The 26,535-nt window shown below is 46.1% G+C and overlaps 1 long non-coding RNA gene across 1 annotated transcript in view; it reads left to right on the top strand.

Annotated features, from left to right (window-relative positions):
- The first annotated feature begins 7,220 nt into the window (after positions 1-7,220).
- Positions 7,221-26,535, top strand: part of LOC102762000 — a 29,167-nt gene continuing 9,852 nt past the window's right edge. The window contains exons 1-7 of the long non-coding RNA XR_001515198.1: positions 7,221-7,307; positions 8,099-8,192; positions 13,997-14,116; positions 15,646-15,743; positions 17,203-17,449; positions 18,682-18,862; positions 25,263-25,472. This is a non-coding gene — a long non-coding RNA (uncharacterized LOC102762000). The remainder of the gene's footprint in view (positions 7,308-8,098; positions 8,193-13,996; positions 14,117-15,645; positions 15,744-17,202; positions 17,450-18,681; positions 18,863-25,262; positions 25,473-26,535) is intronic.

The following is a 26,535-nucleotide window of genomic DNA, read 5'->3' as shown; positions in this document are numbered from 1 at the left end:
TGTTTACAGAAGTGACATTTACAGGAATGATGTATTTATTCAATTGTGTTATGGTTCAGATCTCTAGACTAAGATCTGAAGAACGTGTATTTAATAGAAGTCTTCGAACTTGATTAGTTGGGGAGGGAAGCCATAATAAAGCCTTTGACTTCAAAGTCACCTTGCTTGGAGATGTTTGCTGGGGTGGATTGGAAGGATGGGAGAAGGTTAAAATTTTTCTGCTTACTTTGAATTTACTGCTTCTTCCATTTAACTATGTATGGTTATTAATAAATGTCTTAACATGATATTAATTAACCACCTACCAGTCTCTGTATTAAAGCTATTTCCTGTCTCCTAAATTAAAAAACATAATGCTCCCTGAATTTTTCCTCTCCTTCTTATCTTACCAATGACACTAAGTCCTGTAAATTCTTTATTCATATAATTGTTTGCATCTTCTTTCTTCTGTTTTATTCTTTTTGAATTATTTTTATTTTACAATTATATATAATACTAGAGGCCCGGTGCACAAAAATTTGTGCACTCGGCCTTCTGGGCATTTCCACCTGGATATCTCAAAACCCTTCAAAGTGAGCTGGGCTGGCTCAGCTACCCATTCACCATGAAAGGTCCCGGCACCCCTTCAGTGTCCCCCCCATCTGCTGTTCTGTCTGAGCAGACACTGGGGAGCCAGCTCGGGCATTCCCCTTTCCTGTCCCCCCCGCCCCGTGAGTTCCGGTACTTTCCCCTGCTGCTTAGTCTTTCCCCTTCATCTCCATTGCCCCTGCCCTGACCCAAGACACACTCTCCCTCCCTTGATCCAGCGGTAGTTCCCTAACTGCTCTCCCTGCCTCCACTTGGCTCCCTGTCAAAATGCAAAGCTGACCTTATCAAATGCAAATCAAATCTAGCCACCAGCTCTCTCCTGGAGGGGTTAGAAGCCCTCAGCGACCTCCTGCTGCGCTTTCGCCCAAATCGCCCATGAACATGGCTCCTGAGGCCACTGTTCCCTACTCTTTGGGCTCCAGACACTGGCCTCCCACTGGCCTGGGAGCCTCCGACAGGCTCTTCCCTTTGCCCGAGCTGTTCTTTCCCACCCATCACCTCCCAGCTCCCGTTCTTCTTGCCCCGTGGCTCCTTCATTTTTGCACTCCCCCAGAAGTTACTCAAGGCATGGTCTTTTATGGGCATGGTTCTTTGTCCATTTCAGCTCCTGGCCCGTAAGGTCCACGGAAAGGAACCGTCTCTTCCTTTGCTGGTCCTTGTGTCCTAACTGTGGTGCCAGGCACATAGCAGGCATTGAGTAAATATTTGTGGAATGAATGCCTGAGTCAATACCGAGTAACAGAAACAGTGCTCAGTTCCGAGGACCCGCCTTAATAGCCAATTACCTAGCACCGTGGTCGCCATCTAGTGGTGACTGATGCTATTACACCCCTGGGCCCATTCTCCGTGAGGGTCCTTAGTGAGCTCTCTCACTGCACTTGAAGACCTAAATTAAATTAAATTAAGTTAAATTAAATTAAATTAAGTTAAATGCAGTTGGTTAATTCTCTTGACTCTCAGTAAACATTAACCAAGGGTCTGATTCTTTGGCCACCCCGGGGACTTTTTTAAATAACTGAATCTCACCCACAGTTAGAGTTATCAGATCGATGCAGTACTCAGCGTGACCTGAAAAAGCCCCACTCACACGAGTTTCAGGACAAAGCCTGGACATTATACACTGTGCTTCTCAGAGCCCGTTCACGTGCGGGCTTCCCGACAGCATCGAATCCAGAGCAAAGCCCTGCTTCCTTGAATTCTCCCTAAAAGCGCCCAACACAAGCCCAAGTCCCATACGTTCTTTCTAATGTCCTGGCGGTAAAGCATATGGACTCCATGAAACTCATTGTCACTTTCCAAAAAACAAAACACGTTCACCCTTTGCCCTTGAGTGAGGTGGCAGAAGTGGGAGCAGCTCTGAGACGTGGTTATGAGTCCTGGCGCCATCACTTCCCAGTAGACGGACTCTGGGCAGCTTGAGGTTTCTCCAGTGTAAATGGGGGACTAATTGTATAGGACTGTGGGGTTTTAAAAATATATTTTATTGATTTTTTTGCAGAGGGGAAGGGAGAGGGATAGAGTTAGAAACATTGCTGAGAGAGAAACACTGATCAGCTGCCTCCTGCACACCCCCCCACTGGGGATGTGCCGGCAACCAAGGTACATGCTGTTGACCGGAATCGAACCTGGGACCCTTGAGTCTGCAGGCCGATGCTCTATCCACTGAGCCAAACTGGTTAAGGCAGGACTGTGGGTTTTATAAGGGTTGATAAAAGAGAAAGTTTTGCTATATATATGTAAGTCCTTACTTAACATTGTCTATAGCTTCTGTGGCTTCAAGAAAAATAATGTACAATAGTGAAATCAATATTCCCACAGGCTAATTGCTATAAACAAGAGTTAAGTTCTTACAGCATCTCATCAATGATACCACGAAATGATGCTGAATGAAACGACCTTATCCAAGGACCTCCTGGTTGAAACCAAGAGCCTTTGCGGTCTGCCTCTACGACTTGTAGTGGGAACGGGATGTAGGGTGGGTGGAGAAGGGACTGCCCATCGTGGGGTGAAACATGGCAGGTTGTTGGCCGTCCAGGGGCTTTTGATGGCTGCAGTGCAGGTGTCACCCCGTCCCGGAATTGCACCAGGCATACAGCTCAAAAGATTTGCCAGTCTTGATGGAAGGATATGTAAATCTGACTCAGTTCACAGCCTCTTTAACAGTTCAGTTGAAATTGCATCTAATTTAGGCTCATTCATAATTGTCACCGATGTAAGTAACTGCAAATGCGGAGGAGCCCACCCCAAGGCCTGATAATTACTTCAGGATGAAAACCCAACTGTAGGAACATCACGGTTGCTATGACAACCATGTGAGAAGCCCGGTTGCCCACGGTTACCTATGTTACCAGATGTCGGTGGCGCTTGAGTCTTCGCTCTGAATGAGCCTCTGGAGCATAATGGGGAGAGGCAGTGGGACCTGTATGAGTGGGTCTGAATGAAACAATCTCCTGGCGCCCATGGGAATCTCTGACATTCCTTTTTTTTTTTTTTTTTAGCCCCGATGGGTTCATGAAGAGTCTACATCTCATTACAGTTGTCACCTGGGAGCCCGAGAGTCCTAAAGTAACCCTTCCTCTAAAAGGCCTTTCTTTAAAAAAAAATTATTTGTTAAAATTTAAAAATAAGTAATAGAAATATAAGGTTCAAGCCTGAAAAATGCAAAAGCTCTATGAGGAAGTTCTCCTTCCTATCCTTGCCCCCACTTATTCTCTCTCTCTCTCTCCCTCTCCCCCATCCCCCCCCATCTCTCTCTCCCCCCTGATTGGGGCCAAGGAATGAACCTGCAACCCAGGTACATGCCCTTGATCGGGAACCAAACCAGACACTCTTCAGTCCACAAGCTGACACTCTAACCATTTAGCCACACTGTCCAGGACTCCTTTAATTTGTTTTTACACAAAAGAATATATGATGTGCACACAAAAATACATCATACACATTGTTATGCATCCTTCACTTTTCCTTAATATATCTTGAAATTATCTTATGTCAACCCATAAAACACTTCCTCAGTCTTTTTAAAGTGCAAGGCATTCCATTTTACGGATGTGCCATTGTGTTCAGCCATTCCGTATTGACGGCCTTTAGAGCTGTCTTCAGGACTTTGCTGTCACAACTGTGGCGTCGACTAGCCTTACATTAGTGCCATTTTGCACGTGTGAGTTATCGGTGGGACAGTTTGTAGATGTAGAATTGCTGGGCATGTGGACTTGTCATTTGAAATTGCCATTCAAAGATCTCCTATTGATTCCCATGCCCCCAGCAAGTATGTGAGGCCATTTTCCCACAAACCAACAAAGAGTGTTTTATCAAGCTTTTGGGTTTTTGCCAATCTGGTAGGTGAGAAATGGCATCTCAGTGGGGTTCAAACTGCATTTTTCTTGTACGTATTTAATTGTAGTGAGCTAGCTATTTATACGCTTTGCCTATTTTTCAATTGGGTTGTTGGTGTTTTTTCTTAGCTGGAGCAAGCCTATTAGAATATTAAGTCTGATGATGCTATTTCCTTACAAGCCACTGCCAACCCATCTCCCTCAGAATGAAAACTAGATCCTTGCAGTCCGCTCTGTTGTCCACCAGTGTGCCCACCCCTATTCTACCTTTTCCCTCTGACTTGGTTTCTAGTTATGTTCCATTTTATTTTTTAAAAATATATTTTATTAATTTTTTACAGAGAGGAAGGGCGAGAGATAGAGAGTTAGAAAAATCGATGAGAGAGAAACGTCAATCAGCTGCCTCCTGCACACCTCCTACTGGGGATGTGCCTGGAACCACGGTACATGCCCTTGACTGGAATCGAACCCGGGCCCTTTCAGTCCGCAGGCCGATGCTCTATCCACTGAGCCAAACTGGTTATGGCTATGTTCCATTTTAATCACTGTGTTCTCGTCACACTGATCCTGTTCCTATTATTTGCATTTGTCTCAGGGCCTTTCACCTTTCTATTCTCTCTGCCTGGAGTAAGCTTCCCCAGCCTATTTAAAATTATAAATTCTTACTAATACACCCCTCCCTCCTCTTCCAGTCTTTTTCCATCTCTGCGGATGGACTTGATCTCCTTCCTGCTCACCACCAAATTGTTAATTGACTGTCTTCCCTCGCACTAGAGAGTAGGCATATGAAACCTAAGAAAGTGACTGTTCATTTACGCCATCAGGTTTTAGGATTTGGGCACTATTTCCTCATATAAAACATATCAATACTTGGGCTAGTCCGAAATAACTAAATTACGGTGAAATTGAATTGAATGTCTATATATTTTTATTAAAAAATATACAATAGGAAACAATGTTTATTTTATGTAATCAGAAGTAAGGGAAGTAAGTTTCATGAAGACAGGCATTTTTTAAAAATATATTTTTTAATTTCAGAGAGGCAGGGAGAGAGAGAAACATCAGTGATGAGAGAGAATCATTGACTGGCTGCTTCCTGCAAGCCCCCTCTTGGGGACTGAGCCCACAACCCAGGCATGTGCCCTTTTTTTTCGTTTTTTTTTTTTAAATAGTCTTTTTTAAAATATATATTTTATTGATTTTTTACAGAGAGGAAGGGAGAGAGATAGTCAGAAACATCAATGAGAAACATCGATCAGCCGCCTCCAGCACATCCCCCACTGGGGATGTGCCCGCAACCCAGGTACATGCCCTGACCGGAATCGAACCTGGGACCCTTCAGTCCGCAGGCCGACGCTCTATCCACTGAGCCAAACCGGCTGGGGTGAAGACAGGCGTTTTTATGTGTTTTGTTCACATCTATATTCAACAAATATAGATGATGCTTAATGAATCAGGGTCTCTTTCTCCCCAGGACTCATATGGCTCAGCTCCCTAGTACTGAAAATATATGTCCAGGGCAGTTCCCAGCCAAACTCAGAAACTGGCGTATTTCTCTTGGGCTCTTTCTTGTCCCTCCTGTAGAGTCTTTTCCATCGTTCCTCCCTTGCAGGGCTGATTTCCTGGGACACAGCACTGTGGGGTTTGATAAAATGTTGGCGAATTAGGTGTCTGTGGGGTTTGGGTTATTTTTATCAGAGATACAGCCTCAGGAGAACATGGTATCTTTTCAACTTGTTACTATGCCATAAGATACACCAGTGTTCTAGTGTTTATAGAGTTAATAGGTAGAGTTAAAAAAAAAAGAGAGAGAGAAGGGGAATTGATTTAATTATCATTTACATAATGCAGTTTTATGAGCCTATGTAAATTATGCATTGTTGACCTTTAAATTAATTTAGGCTTAATGAGATGGTTTCATTATGTTTAAAGATGTAATATAATTATTTTATTATGTTTCTTATTGCTTTGTAAGCATACTTCTGCTTTCGTGTCTCATTAAGGCCCAAATGTATGGCCTTCTTATCGACTCTTTAGCTGTTTTCTGGTGTGAGGTTTGCAAAAGCCTGACCTGACTGAAGTATGGTGTTCCTAAATTGTGTAATTTTCCAGGACACATTGCAGCTTTTGCTTCAATGGAGGCCTACATTTTCAAAAGAGTTAAACATTTGATCTGAAAATGGGCTCGTTAAAAAAGTCGTTTGCAACAGGGACCTTTGTCATGCTGGGCACAAAAGGAAAAATGAATCTAGCATTCAGCCAAGGCTCAGTCTTGGGCCCTCTAGTGTTGGATCTTGGAACTGTAGGTTAATTTCGCACATGGCATCGGAGCCTTGAGTCCCCTGAGAATCCCAGGAAATCTGAAAGGAAGGAGGAGGACATTGAATAGGCTGGTCTCTGGCCTTATCACCTTCAGCCACAGAAGCCACACTGTTACATATTTTCTTCAATTTGGGACACTGCTAACCTCTTCCTTGATAATATAGTTATTTTAGAGCTTCAAAAATAAAGATTCACAAGCTATATTTACTAGAGAGTAAGAATGTGAAACCTAAGAAAGTGATTGTTCATTTTTGCCATCCCATCTTAGGATTGGGGCAGTACCTCCTCATATAAAACCTATCAATACTTGGGCTTAACCCCAAATAACTAACCTATCGTGAAATTGAATTCATTACCTATATGTTTTCATTAAAAAATATACAATAGGGAACCATGTTTATTCTGTACACTCTGGGTTTCATGCACTCATAGTCAAACAGCCAGGCTTGGGAACGCATTTGCAATACTGAGTTTATTGCTCGTCAGTGGGCCTTTGGTTCCACTGCAGGGAGCCCCTGGAGGAGGCATCCTTGAAAGGAATTCTCCTGTTCTGTGCTGTGGCTGGTAGTGTCCTCTCGAATCCTTCAGTGATGTAGGGAGAGACATGTAGACACTCAGCGGTGTGTTGAGAACTCTTGGATGACATGGCTCGATGCACTTCCATTCCATCGCCAGCGCGTCAGACCTGTGCAGGCCATGGTCATCTTGCCTGTAAGGGGAAGCTGGTCTCCCGATCTCTTCGGTCACTTCCCCATTTGTGAATTTATGACCAGATGACCGATCTTCAAGTTCACATCCAATGCGCCCCCTAACCCAGTGGTTCTCAACCTTCCTAATGCCGCGACCCTTTAATACAGTTCCTCCTGTTGTGGTGACCCCCAATTTCATTGTTACAAATTGAACATAATTAAAGCATAGTGATTGATCACAAAACAATATGTAATTATATATGTGTTTTCCGATGGTCTTAGGCGATCCCTGTGAAAGGAGCCTGGGTCCCTGAACGATTGCTGGACTGAGTCCTTTCTCTCATGCCCTCTGACAACAGGACATGGAAGACAGGTAGGTCTTTACCATGTTGAGTCACTGAGGTTTTAGTGTTGTTTGTGATAGCAGTTAACTTCCCCTGACTAGTACATTCCCCAATGTCTCTGAGCCTGTTTCCTTACCTGTAAAGGTAAGGAAATTACCTTACTTAATTCACAGTGTAAAGTGACTTAAGTAAGATAATTTAATGTACATACTCGGCACATAGTAAGTGCTCATGGATGTTAGCTGTTGCTATTGGTGAATGTGACTGCCAGTTAGAAGAGGGGGCAGATTTGTGTCTGGGAGGATAGTGGTTTAGGAGGAGTGTAACAGTAGGATTGTCATTGTCATCATTGTCATGAAGATGGCACCCGCCATTTACTGACCACCTGATTGGGCCAGGCTCTATCCTGGGGTGCATCACGTGTCCTCATTTCAATCCCCAGAGGTAGGTATTAGTAACCTCAGTGAGGATCCCAGCTGCTGCTGAAGCTGCACAGACTACACAAGCAGTGACATGGGCAGGCTTTCAACTCTGGGCTATCTGACCTTTACTTCAGAAACGACACCACATGTATTTTGGGGAAATGCGATACGTATTCAAAGAAAAGAAAAAAAATGTTTTTAAATGAGGCCTCCACCTGCTTTGCTTCTCATTAGGGAAGTGTTATGTTTTCCTTCTGCAACTTTCTCTACTTCAGGTTGTAGGGACTGGCTTTTATAAATTAATCCTTTGGCTAGAGATCGGCTGCAGATGTGAAAGGCCCCGGTCTCCTTGCCTTCCCCAGGGTCCTGTTATTTCTGTTTTGTTTGTACTCACGCAGGCTCTGTGTGGACTCGGTCAGTGGAAAAGGGACTGGGTTTCTAGAACAGTTCGTCTGTGAGTCCTGCAAGTCTCCCTGCAGCTCAAGGCCTCCTGTGAGTAGAGCCCTTTCAATACATGCATAACCTGAGCTATAATTTCCCAGAAGCACCTTCTATTTATTTTTGTGTGGAGTGAAGAAAGATTTGTGACCACACGAACAAGAAAGGTTTGGATAAAAAAGAAAGAAAGAAAGAAAGAAAGGTTTGATGAAAACTTCTGAGGTGCTGGTGCTTAAAATCCTGATACTAGATTCACTAGATTAACCAAAGGATAGATTGCTCTTCACAGTTACGTGTACTGTATTCCTTCTTCTTCCCCTTTGAGATAGCAGTTTGGGCTTCAGCAGCATAACCCACTCCATAGACCAGTAGTAGATCCATAGGCACAGATTCAGTCGTTAGCAACATGGGCTGTCGCTGGACTACATTTGCATTCATATTAACAAGACAATTCTACTTGCAGCGGTTTATGTGGCGCCCACTTGCTGTGTGCTAAGACAGCCGGTAAGGACTGGTTTATAATGTGTTTTACTTCCACTGCTCCTCTTCTAGGTCTGATAAAACTTTAAACACAAGAAGCATTTTTCTTTATTTATCTCACAGATAGTTATGCTGTCAAAGGCAACGCTAAAGGCAAGGTGAGTAAAACCAACTTCTACACTTAGGGTTATTTTTGCAATATTTATGAATGTATTCAGGAAAAAGCCTAGGGCGCTTGCTGCCAGAACAATGGGTTAGGTTGCTTTTCAAAAATATTATTATCAATATATTAATATATCAGTATAGAGTTTCGTAGAAATTCTTCTACAATAAAACTTTGAAAACTGTTTTGTCCTTTAAAAAATAATGTTATCAGGCACTGGCCGAGTAGCTCAGTTGGTTGGAGTGCCATTCCCAAAGCACCAGGGTTGCGGGTTCGATACCTGGTCAGGGCACATGCAAGAATCGACCAATTAATGCATGAATCAGTGGAACAGGAAGTTGATGTCTCTCTCGAACACGCTCTCTCTGTCTCCTTTCCCCTCTCTCTCTTAAAAAAAAAAAGTTCTTAAAAAAATGTTATCAGAGGCAAAAATCAACATCCCCCCCCTCCCCAAAACACTTGTGGCTGCTTGAAAAATAACACGAGATGGCGCCAGAGAGCCAAAGTGGAGATGGATTTGCTTCTAGGCAGGAGAAAGATCTGAGTGGCCTTTTACCTTCTCTGAAGCCGTGCAGGGGGGTCCCACTTTCTCCACATCGTCGCAGCACTTTGTTTTCTTTTTAAAAAATAGCTGCGTGGTCCCTTACTGTGGTTTTGATCTATGTTTCCTTGAGCAATTGGTTTTTACTTATTTTTTAAGCCGTAGAGGATTCTGTTGACAGCTTGTGCTGCATGGCCTGGTGGTTAGGGGCTAGGGGTCCGGCGTGTGCTCAACACCAGTAGCCACGTAAAGAGAAGCCCAATGCTTAGAGCAGTTAACCAGGGAGGCTCTTAAGTTGATGTGGCCACAGAGGGATTCAGTCCCCTTCCTCAACACCCTCTTCTACCCACATGGCAGACATCCTGTCCCCACATCTTGAGTAAAGAGCAGCCCACTTTGAGCCCTTCCCAAAGTGGTTTCTAGGATCCTTCTCAGGGCTGGAGTCTAAGACTGTCACAGGGGTTCACTAGGCCGGTCAGTTCCCCAAGTGTCAGTCGCAACAGACCAGTGTCACCAGCATCACCCTGGGTCCTTGGGAGCCATTCAAGGCTCTTGGCCCACATTCATTCTCCCAGAGGCTGACAGCCATGCCAGGGTTCCTGCCCATTAGGGACCCTAATCAGGACACATGGATGACACCCAGACTGTCCCACCTGCCCAGCTCAGCTTCTTCTTAATTTTTATTTTTTAAAAGGCTTTTATTTATTGATTTTTAGAGAGAGAGAGAGAGGGAGAGAGATTGACTTGTTGTTCCACTCACTTATGCACTCATTGGTTGATTCTTGTATGTCTCCTGACCAGGGTCAAACCCGCAACCTTGGTGCATCAGGACAGTGCTCCAACCAGCTGAGCTACCCAGCCAGGGCTCAGCCCCTCTTTGAAACGTCGAAGCCAGTGGGCTTCCTAACGAGGCAAAGTGTCCTGTCATTGTTCCTGAAAACATGGAGCAATGCTTGGAGGAAGTGGGTCATCTTGAACTTCATTAAATGTGCTCATCCTTGGGGCTGGACGGAGGCGGGCATAAGGGGCATCTGTAATACTGTCAACAACAAATACAATAAAAATAACTAAACAAATAAATGCGTTCATCCTTTGCAATTTGGAAGAGCAAGAAGTATTTTGCTGTAGTGCTATAGGTTCACCGAGAAGCCAGGAAGTTTGGGAGGAGAGAGAGGTCAGGGCAGAACATGGGCGTTTTCCTTTCAAGGATCCGGTGGTAATGTTGCAGGATGATTGCTTTTGGATCTTTGCCACGAGATGTGTTTACTGTGCAGGAACAGTCCCTCAAGGAAGAGATTGTATCTGCGCAGGGCATTCCGAGAGCAGCGGAAACAGGCCGGCTCACCGAGGAGGCTTGAGCTGGGGAAGGCCGGCTGATGGGGCAGGAGCGCAGAGAGGAAGGGCCAGGCTGGCCCAGAAGGAAGGGCAGCTACCAGGGCTGAGAATGCTGTCTCACATGGCACCACGAGCTGCCAGAAGTGATGCTGCTAAGAAATTCTTCACGGGGGATGAGAGCTGCAGCAGAAGGTCCCTCAACCATTCGGAGGGACTGAGGAGTGGGGCCTGGGAGACCCCTTCTGGGGAGGCAGCGTCCCCTCTTCTCTCCATTCAGGAAGACGCTCAGCCCCGCTTTTGCACAGGTCAGCCACTCACCGCTCAGCAGAGAACTTTAAAAGCAGCCATAAAAGAGACATCGAGGATTTTGTGGGCCGTAAACCTCCGAGATGAATTTTCCTATCACGTTTTACGAGCATGAGTTGTAAAGCCTTCAGGATGCCGGGCTGCCTCTCCGCGGTGCCCACAAGCTTCCTCCCGAAGTGATGATTGGTGTTAACTCAGCCAGAGACCTTGGATGATGCAGGCACCGCGCCTTAGCCCACGGAGCTGGTAGAGGTGATTGTTTTCTCTTGGATGCACGGGGAAGACTGTGCTGTCTTTTTTGAACTTCCTTGTTTGTAGATGAGATCATCTATAGCAGCGGTTCTCAACCTGTGGGTCGCGACCCCTTTGGCGGTCGAACGACCCTTTCACAGGGGGTCGCCTAAGACCATCCTGCCTATCAGACATTTACATGACGATTCATCACAGTAGCAACATGACAGTGATGAAGTAGCCACGAAAATAATTTTATGGTTGGGACACAACATGAGGAACTGTACTTAAAGGGCCAGAAGGTTGAGAACCACTGCTCTATGGGGAACTTGGGGGGGATTCCCAGTAGGCACATGTGTGGTCCCCAACAGTACCTGAACACCCTGAAGGTTAGAGAGAAAGATACAACTAAGATGTGGATTTGTTTCATTTTCTTTTGGTTTAATTATTGGAGTAGATAACACAGTCACTGTATGGGTAAATACGCAACAAAAAGTTACCCCACCTACCAGTACCTGTCCCCTCCTCCCACGGCTAAGAACTTAATATACCCACTTCCACAGTCTCTCGTGCATATAAAATTCAGAGACACATTCTTATGCCCACCTTGTTTTTAAAACAAGATAATATTTTATAACTAGAGGCCTGATGCACAAAATTCATGCCAGGGGCTCGGCCCTCGCAGCCCCAGCTTCGTCCGGAAGGTCGTCCGGAATGTCATCCGGACGCTTTCGGCTGTTCGGTCTAATTAGCATATTAGTTCTTTATTATATAGGACATTGTTTTATAGCTTGCTTTTCCACTTAATACATCTGGGAGATGGGTTTTGAAGGAACCCCTGTGGAAGGAAGGGAGTGAGGTGAACAAAACTGTAGATTGCTAAGCCAGATAAAGGCTTTGGGGTTGTTAGCCCAAATCTGTTAGGTTTACAGAGTGGGCACCCAAACCTCAGCACGTTTGAGGCTTTCCTCAAGGTCACCCAGCGGCCTCTAACACTTAGAAATCATTCCTTAATTTACAAAAGCAAAGTGTCTTCCGTTAAGTGGGGCAGTTAAATGAAATACAAGCCTTCATTTTCGGCCTAATAACCCAGAAGCTTCCCACTGCCCTAAATTAAATCAGCCTCATTAAGGAATGGGGCTTGTGTTGCAAGAAGCCACAGCACATGGCCTGGTTTCCTCCTGCCCAGAAGGACAGCAGCAATCGGAGCTCGTGGCTTAGGCAGCGATTTTCCGTGCCTTTGTGCTCTCAACGCTACAGATCCAGCTCCCACACTCACCAAGGGCTCACTTCTGCCTTTCCTGAGAGAGGTGAAGAGGACTCTCAAACCTGTGGTGGTGAATTCAGGCCAACTCTGGTAGATTTGCAAAAGTGGAGCAGACTAAAGGCCTAGGGTGGGGAGAAGGGCGGGCTTAGAAGAGGTCAATGAGGGGAAAAGGGGGACATATGTAATACTTTCAACAATAAAGATGAAAATAAAAAAAGGCCTTAACTGGTTTGGCTCAGTGGATGGAGCGTTGACCTGCAGACTGAAAGGTCCCGGGTTCGATTCTGGTCAAGGGCATATACCTTGGTTGTGGGCACATCCCCAATAGGAGGTGTGCAGGAGGCAGCTGATCGATGTTTCTAACTCTCTATCTCTCTCCCTTCCTCTCTGTAAAAAATCAACAAAATAAAAAAAAGGACACTTAAAAAAATAAAATTAAAATAAAAAAAAAGGGGAGCTGACTAAACCCCATCTACTACGGGCACACGATTTCTCCAGGGACTGTGTCCTCTTAAGGGCACATAGCCCCTCACAATGGGCCTGTACTTGAGGCTTGGAAACCTGATTCTCCCTCCGTTGGCCTTGTTTCTGTGTCGGAGAAAGCGTGACCTGAAAAAGACCTGCTCAGTCCCACTCTGTTCACCTGGCTTGGCCTCAGAGTTGGCTCACTCTCCCTTGGTCATCGTGGGCCTTGGTGCTGAAACAGGCGTGGCCATTCCCTGTGTGCGTGGGCAGGCCTTACTTGATAGATGCTATGCCAGATCTGCACCGTGTGTGTGAAGCCTCTAGCTCGGTGCCTGGCACACACAGGTTACCCCAGAAGCAAATCCTGAGACCCAGTAAAGGGCTGGGGGAAACGAGACACGGGCAGGCAGGCAGCCAGGAAGCAGTGTTGCAAAGCCAGCTCCCACCCTGGGCAGCTGGGGCTCCATCTTGTGGGAGATGTGGGCTGGGATAGAGAATGATCCCACCTGAAGGGTGAGGGCGCTGGTTGGTTGAGAGCTGGTGGGCGCTGATTCCTCCACTGCCTGCAGATCTTCTGCAGCTTTAAGAGAGCCCTCGGGTACAGATGACACTGGCGGTTGGCCGTTAGCCAGAGCGCGGGCCACAGGTATGGGCAAGGCATGGATCAGGGGTCCTCAAACTTTTTAAACAGGGGGCCAGTTCACTGTCCCTCAGACCGTTGGAGGGCTGGACTATAGTTTTAAAAAAAACTATGAACAAATTCCTATGCACACTGCACATATCTTATTTTGAAGTAAAAAAAAGAAATGTTTTTGGCAGGCCGCATGTGGCCCGCGGGCCATAGTTTGAGGACCCCTGGCCATGGATAGTAGCCCCCACATCATTCGCATTATTCTTTCCCTCTCACTCCTGTCTTATATTCTGCCTCGGTGTTAAAGTTTGTCTTACAGACTCAACGCATTTCCAGCCACCAGCTCTCAACTGAGATTCTGTACTAGTATCTTCCTTAATTTGTCTCTAGTGCCACCATCCCCTGGCTGTGGCATTGGTGTTTTTTAAATTTCTTGCAGAAATGAGCAGGAACGCAACACTATGGATCTTGCACATTCCATCTGCCCACCAGGATGCAGTCTGGGAGCGGGAGCAGTGATGCTTTAAGAACTGGACTTCTCGGCGTTCCCTGGGAGAGGGTAAGCAGCTTGCCCAAGGTCACACAGCTTGCGCATGGCCTGTCTGGCGGCAGAACCTGAGCCATTTTACTGGTGTCTGCTTTGAGGTATCCTGTGTGGCCCCTTGCTGCAACCTTTTGCAGCAAGGATTCAGAGTCTGGAGAAGGGGCCACACGCAAATGGATACCCTAGACAAGAAATGTAAATTTGGAAGGCATCGGGGAAACCAGGCGGAGGCCCTTCTCTAGTGGAATGGCTCCCCAAATCTCTGGACCCATAGCTTTTTATTTCCTAGTATACACATTTGCCCGTTAGCAAAGCAAACAGTCATTTCAATGGTAAGGTTTGGTAAACAATAAAAGGATGATCAGGTTAGGGGATTGCCTTCAACCGTTTTGCCAGCAGCAGGTAATATGATGCTGATCATCAGCTCTTGCTGAATACCAAAGTCCATCAGCCTTCTGACGACCTCTCGCATTTATATGTTAACTACTGTTGGTCTTCGCCTCCAGCAGCCCCGGCTCTGTGCAGGTGGTGTTGGCCTGGGGGACATCTCTTGTGAGCTGCTCTCCTGGGGAGCTCTAGTACCTCCCACCTCGACCCCAAAGGGCTGTGGGCCTGATGCTTCAGGAACACACGTGGGGGGAGCACTACTAAGCCCCGTTTTCCCAGGAGGTGCATGGGGCTCACAGGGTGAGAGGCCTGCAGTTGGCCCACAATGGATGAGGGTTGGAGGGGGCCTCGGGGTCCTTCGATTCTCCAAGCATTGTGTTTTCACTGTGTTTGGGGTTTGGTCAAACAGGCACGCCCACACACTGCTGGGTGAGTGCCAACTGGGGACATCCCAGTGGTGGACAACACGGTTATTATCTATCAAAATTCCAAATGCGCAAGGCCATGTACCCAGTAATCCCACTTCTAGGAGGTTATCACACAGACACACTCACATGTGTGGAAAATGGCTTGTCCATTTAGCGGGTCCCTGCATCACTGTGCTAGTTTGGAACTCGCCTAAGTGACCATCAGTAGGAGACTGGCTAAAACAGGAGTTAGCGTTATACATCCGTGCCATGAGATGCCATGCAGCCTGGAGAAAATGAGGAAGCTCAGTGTGTATTGATTTGTTAGAGACAAAAACCCAAGGAGCAGACAATGTGTTCATTGTGCTGTAACTTGTGTAGAGAAAGACAGTGTGTGTGTATTGGGTGACTTAGGAGTGTCTCCAGCAGGAGACCCAGACAATAGGAGACTCAACATCAGTTGCATTGGAGAATGGAGCTGGGAGGCTGGGGTTGAGGGGGTAAAGGAGGCTTTTTCCATATACCCTTCAGTAGCTTTTGAATGTCAAATGATACGACTGTATTGAGTAGCTGCTCAAAAATAAGTAAAATTAGGAATTCTGTGGGTTCTTTTTGCCATATTGCATTTCACTCTGAAATCTAAGTTTCCTTATTTGTAAAAGGAGGAAAAGAATATTTATTTCAAAGAGTGATGACCCTGTGTTTATTTGTTTGTGGCACTTACCACTGCCCTTAACGATTTAATTTTAGGAGCATTGACTTGGTCTGTCCGCTGCTGGAGAGGAGAACTGTGAGGTCAGGTCCTGGGTGCCACTTGCTCAACATTCTACCTCTGGGACCTGTGTTTGGTGAGTGCTAAACAAAAATATTTTTGGAATAAATAAAAAATTGAGAATACTTTGTCAATTAGAACATGTTCTTTGTGTCTCTGTTACTACTTATAGCATCAGATTGCAAGAGGCAGCAGTGCATATAGACTTGGATGGTCTAGGTTCAAATCTCACCTCTGCCGCTTACTAGCTGTGTGACTGTGGGCAAGTCTCTCAACCTCTCTGTGCTCCAGTTTCCTCATTAGCAAATTGGGAGCTGTGGAAGTACCTACCGCAGAATTGCTGCAGGGATACCAAGGGCGCAGACACCTTAGAACCTCACCAGACACTAAATGGTTGGTATGGTCACTTGCCATGACTTTCATACTTTTCCCATTATAAACACTGATCTCTGGCAGAACTTCTTTCAGAATTTGGCAAGACCTTTAGAAGAGTAGGAATACGTCTTTGCTTGTTTGCTCTTTGAATTCTTCCTTTCCTGGAGCATTAAGGTGGCTCTGAAGAGTCTGTCTTATTTTTCTAGGGAACATCATCTCAGGAATAAAGGCTTCCTAATTTTGAGGACAGTTGGCTCCCAGGTGATTGGGCAGGCGTTGTAGACGGGGATCTTTTTTCTTTCCTTTCTCCACGTCCCCGAGTCCCTGAAAGAAATCCCTCAGCTCCCTGCTGGCCTTTCCTGGGAGGCCATGCCCTTCTCCTTTCTCCCAAGGTCAGCGTGGTTGGGGTTTGTTAAAGCCCTAGAGCAGTGATGGCGAACTTTTTGAGCTCGGCCTCTCAGCATTTTGAAAAACCCTAACTTAACTCTGGTGCCGTGTCACAGATAGAAATTTTTTGATCTTTGCAACCATGGTAAAACAAAGACTTATATTTTTGATATTTATTTTATAGATTTAAATGCCACTTAACAAAGAAAAATCAACCAAAAAAATGAGTTCACGTGTCACCTCTGACACGCGTGTCATAGGTTCGCCATCACTGCCCTAGAGCCTATTCAGCTTCTCCCTCCGTGGGTCTGGGGGAGAGGAAGCTGGCCCGGGAGTCCCAGAGTGCAGCAGGACGCCTTGGAAACCCTCTGCTCTCTGTGTGAGCCACTGTGAAGAGACACTTGCTGCACGCTTCCTGGAAATTGTGGCTTGAGTGGCCTTGATGGAGGCCCACAAGGGAGATAGACAATTGGGGCCTAACGTGCTCCGCACAGCTCCTTAGGAAGTGGGGCTGGGTCCACGGGGACCTTGGCCGAGCTGATCAGAGTGCACTGGAGAGAGGCTGTGAGGACATTAGCCAGCATCCTTCTGCGTTCTGTCAGTGTTCGCAGCCCCTTGAGTTTCTGAGTGCTCGCCCCTCTCTGCAGGTGGGGGGATGCAGCCACTGCCCGCTGCCCCGCACACCGCTGCCCGGGCTCAGCGGCCGCAATGAATCTGCTTTCTTTCCAGGAATCTCGAGGCACTTTTGCTTTTCATCTTGTTTCCTGACACAGAATAACATCTTCTCACAGTGAAATGAAACCTCCGTGCTCCCTCCCGCTCCCCGCACCCCATGCAGCTCAGCCATGTGGAAACAGCAGTAAACAAAGTCACCAGCGTGTCTCAAACCCAAAGGCAGGACAGTGAGTTGGCAGCAGCCTGAAGGGGAGAGAAGAAACCCAACCTCTTCAGATCTTAGGATTTAGCTTCTTATCTGCTGGATCCTGGGGCAGGATGGAGAAAGAGCCAGAATGTCCGACGGTGACTGTTTCTCTTTGTTTTGAAGTCCCCATACCCCAGAGGTCATGAAAAAGAAACCAGAGCTTGACCTTTCAAAAATAGGAAAAAGCCAAAAAAAACACAAAACACCCCAAAAACCAACCAAACAGACAAACAAAACACACACACACCTCACAGCCTGCTCTCTTTGCACCCCACCTCCTAAGACCAAAACACAAAGTCAAGGCCACCAATTGGCAGATTGCAGGCTGTATCTGGCTTGCTGTTGTGTTTCGTTTGGCTCACACAGTGTTTTTTCCCCCTTAAACTTGAGCCAACAGTTAAACAATGGGAGATTTCAAAGAGTAATCCAGAAAATCTGGGGATGCTGAGCACATAGGCTGTTGCAGAACCAGATGGAGCCACGGAGTTGCAAGGGGCTCGTCAGCCCTTGGCGTCTCACTGCCTGTTGTCTTAGTGGGTCTCTGACCCCCGGAGGCGCCTGGGTCTGCCATCTGATGTAAAATAGCTGGCACCCATCTGCCCTGGCAGTGTTTTTCTGGAGTAAGCTTTCTGGAGCAGTGGGGTACGGTGCTACTATTCTTAGATTCTTCTCCAGATTTGCCCCCTCCCCCCCAATGCCTCTGACTGGCTTTATAGCCCTCTTTCTGTATTTATATTAAGCCTGGAAGGTAAGCTTCCATTTGAGTCTCTCTGCCAAGACCCTGGCTTAAAGAGAACTCTGCTATTTGACTTTGAATTATGAGGCTTCGTAAATTTATGAATGTTCTGACTTGAATGGTCTTGAGAAAGTGTACAGATGTGTAAACTATGGCATTTTCCCCTCAGTTTGTAATGGAAGTTTCAGATTTGTTCTATAGCCTTGGGCCTTTGTCAGCTTGGTAATATTTAAAAAATGGAAATTTTAACTGAAGTTGACACAATATTATGTTAGTTTCAGGTGTACAGCATAGCGATTAGACATTTATACCTTACAGAGGGATCGTTGTGACAGTAGTGTTTTCAAGGAATCTGCCTGTTCCATCTAAGTTGTATTGGTTGGCAAAGAATTGCTCCACAAAATATCTTTCACTGTCTGCAGGCTCTGTAGTCGTGTCCCTCCCTCATTTTTGACAACTGGAATGTGTACCTCCTTTCTTTTGTAATGTTTCATCTAACTAGTCCTTCATATAGCTGTTCTTTGGACATGTCCCTGCAGCCACACAGACTGTACCAGCCTAGATTCCTCAATGGCCTCTTTTTTTTTTTTTAAGGCACCAACCACATCCTGGACCATACTGCAGACACCACTGGGCCAACCAGTCGCTGCTCAGAGAGTGCTGTGCCCTCCTCCCCCCCTGGCACGCAGCCTGGCCACATGCCTGGAGCTTCCAGTTCTTCCTGAACACACAGAAGCACCCCTGTGGTTATGGGATCTGGCAACTGCACGGTCAGGTGAGGTTCACCCTGTGGGGCGGACACCGACTAACGGGAAACAGGAGGAGGGGCGAGCTGACCAGGGCGGGACTAGCGTGAGGTGAGGAGGCGTTGATGGCCCAAAGCAATAGGTCACCCACTCAGATCCTTCCTGTTCTCCAGCCGCTTCGCTTTCTCACCCTTTCTCCGCCCGGAGTTGGCAGATTAAGCTCGCTCTGTCCTTCTCCCATGGACTGCTCTCCGAGGGCCAGTGTCTCCTCGCAGCCATTTGTCCCCACGTGTGGAGCGAATCCACCTGGCTGTTGACCTGTGTGTCTCTTCGTGGCTTGTTGTGAACTCCGTACTGCTTCCCTCCTTTCTCCAGTCCCTTCTCTTTCCTCAGCCAGGGACAGTGTCCCCCAAATACAGTGCAAACCCTTAATTCTTGCCTCAGGCTCTGTTCTTCAGAGGACCTGGGAAAGACAGCATGGAAGTCTAGAGCAGAATGCCAGATGAATTTGGCTTTTCATGTGCATTTTTACCTTTGAATGAGATATTGTAATAGAAGAATATTAATTATGCTTTTAAAAAATATATTTTATTGATTTCAGAGAGGAAGGGAGAGGGAGAGAGGGATAGAATCATCAATGATGAGAGAGAATCATTGATCGGCTGCCTCCTGCACATCCCACACTGGGGATCCAGCGTGTGCCCTTGACCGGAATCAAACTTGGGACCTTTCAGTCCATAGGCCGATGCTCTATCCACTGAGCTAAACCAGCTAGGGCTAATTATGCTTTTTTGAAAAAAAGTAGAGGCCATTAAATGGATGTTCGCAGGTACAATTTGCAGTTTTCTTAGATCTGTTTGTCTTTTTCTTTTAAATAGAGCAACCATTGAGGACTCAGGCAATTTCACGTAAAAATCCAGATTTTCACTCCTTTAGGAACACTAGAGGATCTGGCCCTTTTAGATGGGGTGGCGTGCACAGTGAGGAGCGTGCCCCTCTCCCCTCATTTATGGAATATACCCGGCTCCTGGCAGGCTTTTGAGTGAAATCTCCAGAGTAAAGGGAAATTCAGCTAGAAGTCTTGTTGGGATAGGAATCGCTTCTCACAGGCTTGTGTCAACGGTGGCTAATAATGGCTTATAGATTCTGAATCACCTGGCCCAGTTAGAAGTGTTCTTTGATTGATGGCAGGAGTCAGATCAAATATTATGGAGCATGTGCCAAGTCCCCTCCTGTGTATGCTGGGCACACTCACCCTGACAAAGTGACAGACTCTTGAGAGCTCCGGAATCGGGAGGGAGCGGGCTCTATCAGCTTAGCATCAGTAGCACTGTGAGGAAACTTGGCAACAAAGCCTCTGAGGATTAGAACGTATATTACATATATAGTGTTTGTAATGCATATATACTATACGCTAGCATATATTTATTATTATACTATATACCACATATTAGCATATACAGTGTTTGTAATATATACATATACTAGCATATATATAATATGCTATATACTACATATTAATAGTATATCTAGCATACATTATATACTAGCATATATAATATACTATATACTATATATGAGTAGTATATACTAGCATACGCTATATACTAGCACATATATAATATTAAACCATATACTATATATTATATAGTATATTCTAGTATATAAGCTACTAGTATATGTATGTTATGTATTGCATATAATACTATATATGTGTGTCAGCATATATATATAGTCTGTATGTACATATGTATTTATATATAAAGTATTGTATGAATGCATACAGTATATATATGTGTGTGTATATACATATATATGTGTATATATATATGTATGTATATATAGTATTGTATGAATTTTTTGACGCCTGTTGGGATGTATAGCACTGAGCCACTGGCTCCAGGTTGCTGGCCCTGGTTGTAAATTGCTGGCCAATAAAATGATGCTTATCCCAGGATGCGCTCTATCTTATCTCTTTATCAGTCTTCCTCATTTCCTTCCTCTTCTTGGTTTCAAACGCTAGGTCCTGGCAGCCTTCCACAAGCAACTCAGCTGAGTAGTAGGGAAACAGCATGTGGAAACTAGCAGATCATTCTCTCACTTCTTCTCCATGACTGACACCCTACCTTCTTACAGTTGAATGGTACTTGAATATTTTTAAAGTGTTCTTACAGTGTTCATTTCATTAGATCCCTCTAAGAGACCCGTGTGTAGGATAGAGCAGACAGCACCTCGAAATAAGATGCAATGAGAGGCCCAGTGAGCCTAAGTGATTTGTCCTGTGCTGGTCAGCAGGGCGGTCAGAGAGCAGGGACTCAGGCCCAGGTCTTCAGTGTTTTCCCACCCAATTTCCCACCTGTCAGATGGGGGCATTATCTAGTTTAATTCCTCAGCCAGGACGGATGGAAGCAGTATTTTTAAAAATGATGGGATGCAACCCAGTAGTGAAATCAATTTAATGGGGGCAACCAGTTTTTACAAATGAAATAGAGCAGATCATATCAAGGCACACCTCGTGTAAAGATAAATATTGTGCCCTAACCGGTGTGGCTCAGTGGATAGAGGATCGGCCTGGGGACTGAAGAGTCCCAGGTTCGATTCTGGTCAAGGGCATGTACCTTGGTTGCGGGCACATCCCCAGTGGGGAGTGTGCAGGGGGCAGCTGGTCGATGTTTCCCTCTCATTGATGTTTCTAACTCTTTATCCCTCTCCCTTCCTCTCTGTAAAATATCAATAAAATATATATTTTTTAAAAGATGAATATTGTTTGGTAAAACTTTCGATGTGAGTGTGCTGCTAATACAGTTTTCCAGGCTCTGGCTTTTCTTGGTCGGGAACAGGGTCACATCCCTTACGATATAGACTTTGGATGTTGTGAAGCCTCAGCAGGTGCTATTTGAGCTGAGTTTTGAGGTTATTTCAGGGACAGATTGCTGGGATGTGTTGCTCTCGCACATCTGATAGTCTGGGGCAGGAACGCACCTCACAGATGATAGGCGCGCCAATGTGCCTTCAATATTGAACTAAAAACAAACAGAGAGACTGGGCATCCCTGTCTAGGAAGGCCAGAACCAAAAAGATCAGCAGCTACGAGCTACTAGCACCATGCCAACGTGGTCTTAAAGAAGGAGTAACATTTGAGTACTCTGTTCCGAGCATCTGACGAATAAATGCATGAACCTCAGAGCGAACAGGGACAGAGCCTGTGCTGGGCAGAAACCTGGGGCAGGAAGAGGGCAGAAGCGGATATAATTCAAGGAGTAAATGTGACTTACGGCTGAGAAGGAGGTCAAGGCCAGTCCTGACTCAGGGAGTTAAAGGGTGGAGGAGTGGAGAACAAGTCAGCGCAGTGACCACGAGCAAGGGGAGGGCGTGGAGAAGTGAGAGTTTCCCAGCAGGCGCTGCCCAGAGGGCTTCCAGGCGGTTTGCACTGACTAGCTGGTCAAATGGTTACGAGTGTGAATGATTACGTAGTCAATTTACACTGGGTCACGGAGAAAACCCAATAAAACGAAAGCCAATCAATCAAAAAAGGTGGTTAATAAAACATAAATACACTTTAACATGAAGCACTCTTTCTAATTGATTGCCTGCTTGACCAACTTTTCTTGCAGATGCCCAGTGGGAGATTCGTATCCTCATAAATCATAGTCAAAGAGAGCATATTCTTTTAAGGATGCAGTAGTTTCCAACTGTGGTTTTTACTACATATGGCGGTTTTTCCCTCTGTTGGACCATAGCTCTGAGGTGGAGTGGAAGTCAATGGGAACACGTGAGAATTTACAAACATTGGTTTTACATAAAGATTTTCAATGGGCAACCTAAAGAAACAGTAAGAATGGGGTTGCTAACAGTGGTGACATGGTGATAGATTGCTTGTGTATATAAAGGCTTGTGTATGTAACTGTAGAGGAAAAGTCATAAAATGACTTGGGATCTATAAAGAAATAGAGGCAGAGGCAGGCTAGTGAGATGGAAAGATAGAGATAGAGAAGAAGGAGGAGGAGAAGAAAGGGGGGGAGAGGAGAAGGAGGAAGGGGGAAGAAGGGGGCAGCACTAAATATTTCTATACAGATAACATATGAATATACCTAAGTATGTATGTAAGTAGTTATATAAACCATACATACGTGCATATACAGGACTCTTAACAGAAAGGACAGTGATGGTGTTCCTGGTCCTGTGGGCACAGGTGCCCATTGCAGCCTCTTCTGCTGTTACTGTACTTTCCTCCCCCTGTTGACCCTATGGCTGACTTCCCTTTCTGTGGCTACACTGAGCCCTCAAGGTGATAATGGTGGAGCTGACCGGGAGAAGGCCATGGTCATGGTTGGACTGAGGACTGTGGGGTTGGGGGGTAGTGGGGATGGGCGTGTTGAATTGAAAGCCGCGACAGACAACAACTGTGATAGCTGCTTTGTGATGGGAAGCTCCCGAGAGGAGCAGGAACACCAGCCCACGTGCTACACTGGTTCCCAGGTGCACTGGGCACTAGCAGGCCCCAACCACATCCTCTCACTCTTCCTTAGTTCTTAGAGGTACCGTGGATGGGCACTGAAGGGCAGGGCCTCCGGGAGGCCCTTTGGTTGACAGCTGGTGTTTGCCTCTCAGGGGATTTGGTCTGCTTAATTCCGAGTAGGAGTGATCTATGTGGGGAAATCTTGGTGCCATATTCATCTCAGCAGAGGGGCCCCGGCTTCCCAGACTCCTAGAGCCGGTCTGGTTTTCCCTCCCTAGGAGCAGTGGTTCAACTCTATATTCCATCCTGCAAGTCATCCTGTATCCTTCCAACAGATTCCCATTTTGCTTAAGAGAGGTAGTTTTGGTTGCTTGCACCAAGGGTCTTAACTGGTGCAGTGGTTATGCTTAGTAATCGTTTTTTGTTTTGTTTTTTTTTTACATGAAATGGTTATCCTTGGGTTGCGTTTCAGCATGGTGCTCAAAGGCAAGGTGGCTGAACACGGAGGCAGCCAGATTCACCGTCTTTGTCATTCATCCACGCCAGGCTGTTCTGACTTCTCTCAGCATTTACTATCTCTAAAGACAATGCCATCCTCCTTTTAAAAAAACATATTTTTATAGATTTCAGAGAGGAAGGGCGAGGGAGAGAGATTCTCGACCACTGAGCCACACCGGCTGGGCAATGCCACCCCTCTTTTAGCTAACACAGAGCCCATGATGCATGAAAAACGCCTAAGTTAATTTTCTTAACATCTACCTTCGGCTTTCTTAGGCGGAAAGAATTGTGCATCCCTGATGTACAATTCCTTTAGCTAAATTCACATTTTAGCTTTGATTTTGTTTGCTTCCACCCTTTTCTGGTCGGTTTGGCTAGGTAACTCAGTCACGTATGGCTGGAAGCCCTCATTTGCTTGCTCAGAAGGCTTGGAACCCGGGGAGAGAAGAATGAGCCCAGGAACAGTCTGTGGCAGTTACCAGACCTCTGAGCTGCACGATTTCGACATTGTTCCCAGTAATAGAAACGAGGCTGAGCGGCCCAGACGGGGCAGTCTGATCCTGACCTTCTGGAGTGGGGATTAATGGCTTGCAATGTCGTCTGGGTCTGGCGGCACCAGGCAAAGCTTCTTGCCTTTGATCCTGGATGATTTTGTTAGGTCCTTGCTCTCCTGGGGATGCACACAGGGCACCTGCTCAAAATAACAGTGCATTCAAGAAGCAAGGAGCTGGGGAGAGGACTTTACTCAGCCCGCACCCCATTGGAGACGCCCTCAGAGGCCGCCTTGACTCGTCTCATCTTCATCTCATACAGGAGGGACCAGGTGAGGGTAGAGCTGACTCCTGTCCCAGAGCAAGAGGGCAGGAGGCCCCTGTCAGTCCTCGGAAGGGTCAGGCGGAAAAGGGCACCAAGGTAAGTCGCCAGAGAAGGATTCTTTGTGGGTGCTGGCGTTTGAGCACATGGAGGATTTAGGCCTATCAAAAATGGTGGGAAAAGTTATTCCAGACAGATGAATGCCAGCCAGGAACATGGCTACTCAGTTGTACTGTCTCCCGTTGTTCTGTGTAATTTTCTATGTTACAAGATTATTACAATTTTGAAGGCAGAAGTCTTTTTTTTCCTTTCTTTTTTCTTTTCTTTAAGGCAGAAGTCTTGTAGTGAGTCTTAATGTCTTCCAGCATGTTAGAATATGCTAGGTAAAGATGTGTACATGATTCGCTGGGCTTTTTTTTTTAGAGAGAGAGGAAGGGAGGGGGGAGACAGAGAGAGAAACATCAAGGTGAGAGAGACACATCAATTGGTTGCCTCCCACACGGGCCCCACTCCTGTAACCTAGGTGCATGCCGTTGACCAGAATTGAAGCCGAACCCTTCAGTCCACAGGCTGATGCTCTATCCACTGGGCTAAACTGGCTAGGGCCGGCTGGGCTCTTTTATATTCAGATGGTGAAATGTCCTTCCCTCTGCTCACAGTTGACCTTCATTTCGACCTGTTGGAGCCAGGCTGCAGCCAGGAATACTGCTAATTGACTGCTTTTCAATCCAACGGCTCATATGAGATGGACCAAGAGCACTTAGCTGTTATAAACCAGCGTTGAGTTTGGCTTCTTTTCACCTCCAGCCACCGAGCAGCTATCAGGCGCCACTGACTTCAAGTCAATTGCTGGGCCTCAAATTTATTGGGTGAGTCATTGGCAACCTCTGAATGTTTCCCAGTGAGCCAGTCACCCAGAACGGGGTTTTGAATGAAAAGTTCATGTATTGCTTGGAAAGATCATGGCAGTTGTGGCTATAGAGGCAGAGAGGCGGCAGTGGTAGAGGTTGGCCTCTGCCCGGGGCGGTAGTTGTGGGGCATGAAATGGAACTCTTTCCAGCTGGGTGGGAGAGCAAAGCTCCGAACATAAATATTTCACTTTGATGCTCATCTAAGGTCAAGCTGCAAGAAGCTTTCTTAATTGTGGGGGTGAGCGAGCAGGTGGTATGCTTTTTATTGTTGATATGCTCCATTTATTTTTATTGTTATTTTAAAAATACATTTTTATTGATTTCAGAGAGGAAGGGAGAGGTAGAGAGAGAGAGAGAGAGAGAGAGAGAAATAAATGATGAGAGAGAATCATTGATTGTCTGTGTCTTGCATGCCATCAAGCTCGCAGCAACCCGGGCTCTACAGGCCGATGCTCTATCCACTGAGTCAAACCGGCTAGGGTGATATGTTCAATGTAGAAGAAGGGGTGGAACAAACTCACAATGCCACCTTGAAGAGTTGTGGGCTGGCGGCAGATCCGAGCCCTCCAGTAATCAGCCTTGCAATGTACGCTGTTGGCCCCGTTGCTTTAGGGCTCTGTGCTAAGGTAGTAAAAAGTTCTCCCAGAATTCAGAAAATTCACTCAGTAGAGATTCATTTGTTAAGAATTGTCCTCTCTGCATAGTCTCTGCTGAGGAGACAGAAGGCTAAAGTGATCAGTTCTTAGGATCTTGAAGTGAATTAACTTATCAGATCACTTTTCTTTTTTTTTTAAATAAAAATTTTCTTTATTGGTTTCAGAGAGGAAGGGAGAGGGAGAGAGAGAGCAATAGAAACATCAATGAAAGAGGATCATTGATTGGCTGCCTCCTATACAACATCTACTGGGGATGGAGCCCACAACCCGGGCATGTGCCCTGAATGGGAGTTGAACCATGGCCTCCTGGTTCATAGGTTGATGCTCAGCCACTGGGCCACATGCCCAGAGTCCTCCGTCCCTAA

Source organism: Myotis davidii, unplaced genomic scaffold (assembly GCF_000327345.1).
Source record: "Myotis davidii unplaced genomic scaffold, ASM32734v1 scaffold164, whole genome shotgun sequence".
Lineage (NCBI taxonomy): Eukaryota > Metazoa > Chordata > Mammalia > Chiroptera > Vespertilionidae > Myotis > Myotis davidii.
Note: the sequence above shows the minus strand (reverse complement) of the source record. Positions and strands in the feature narration are given on the sequence as shown.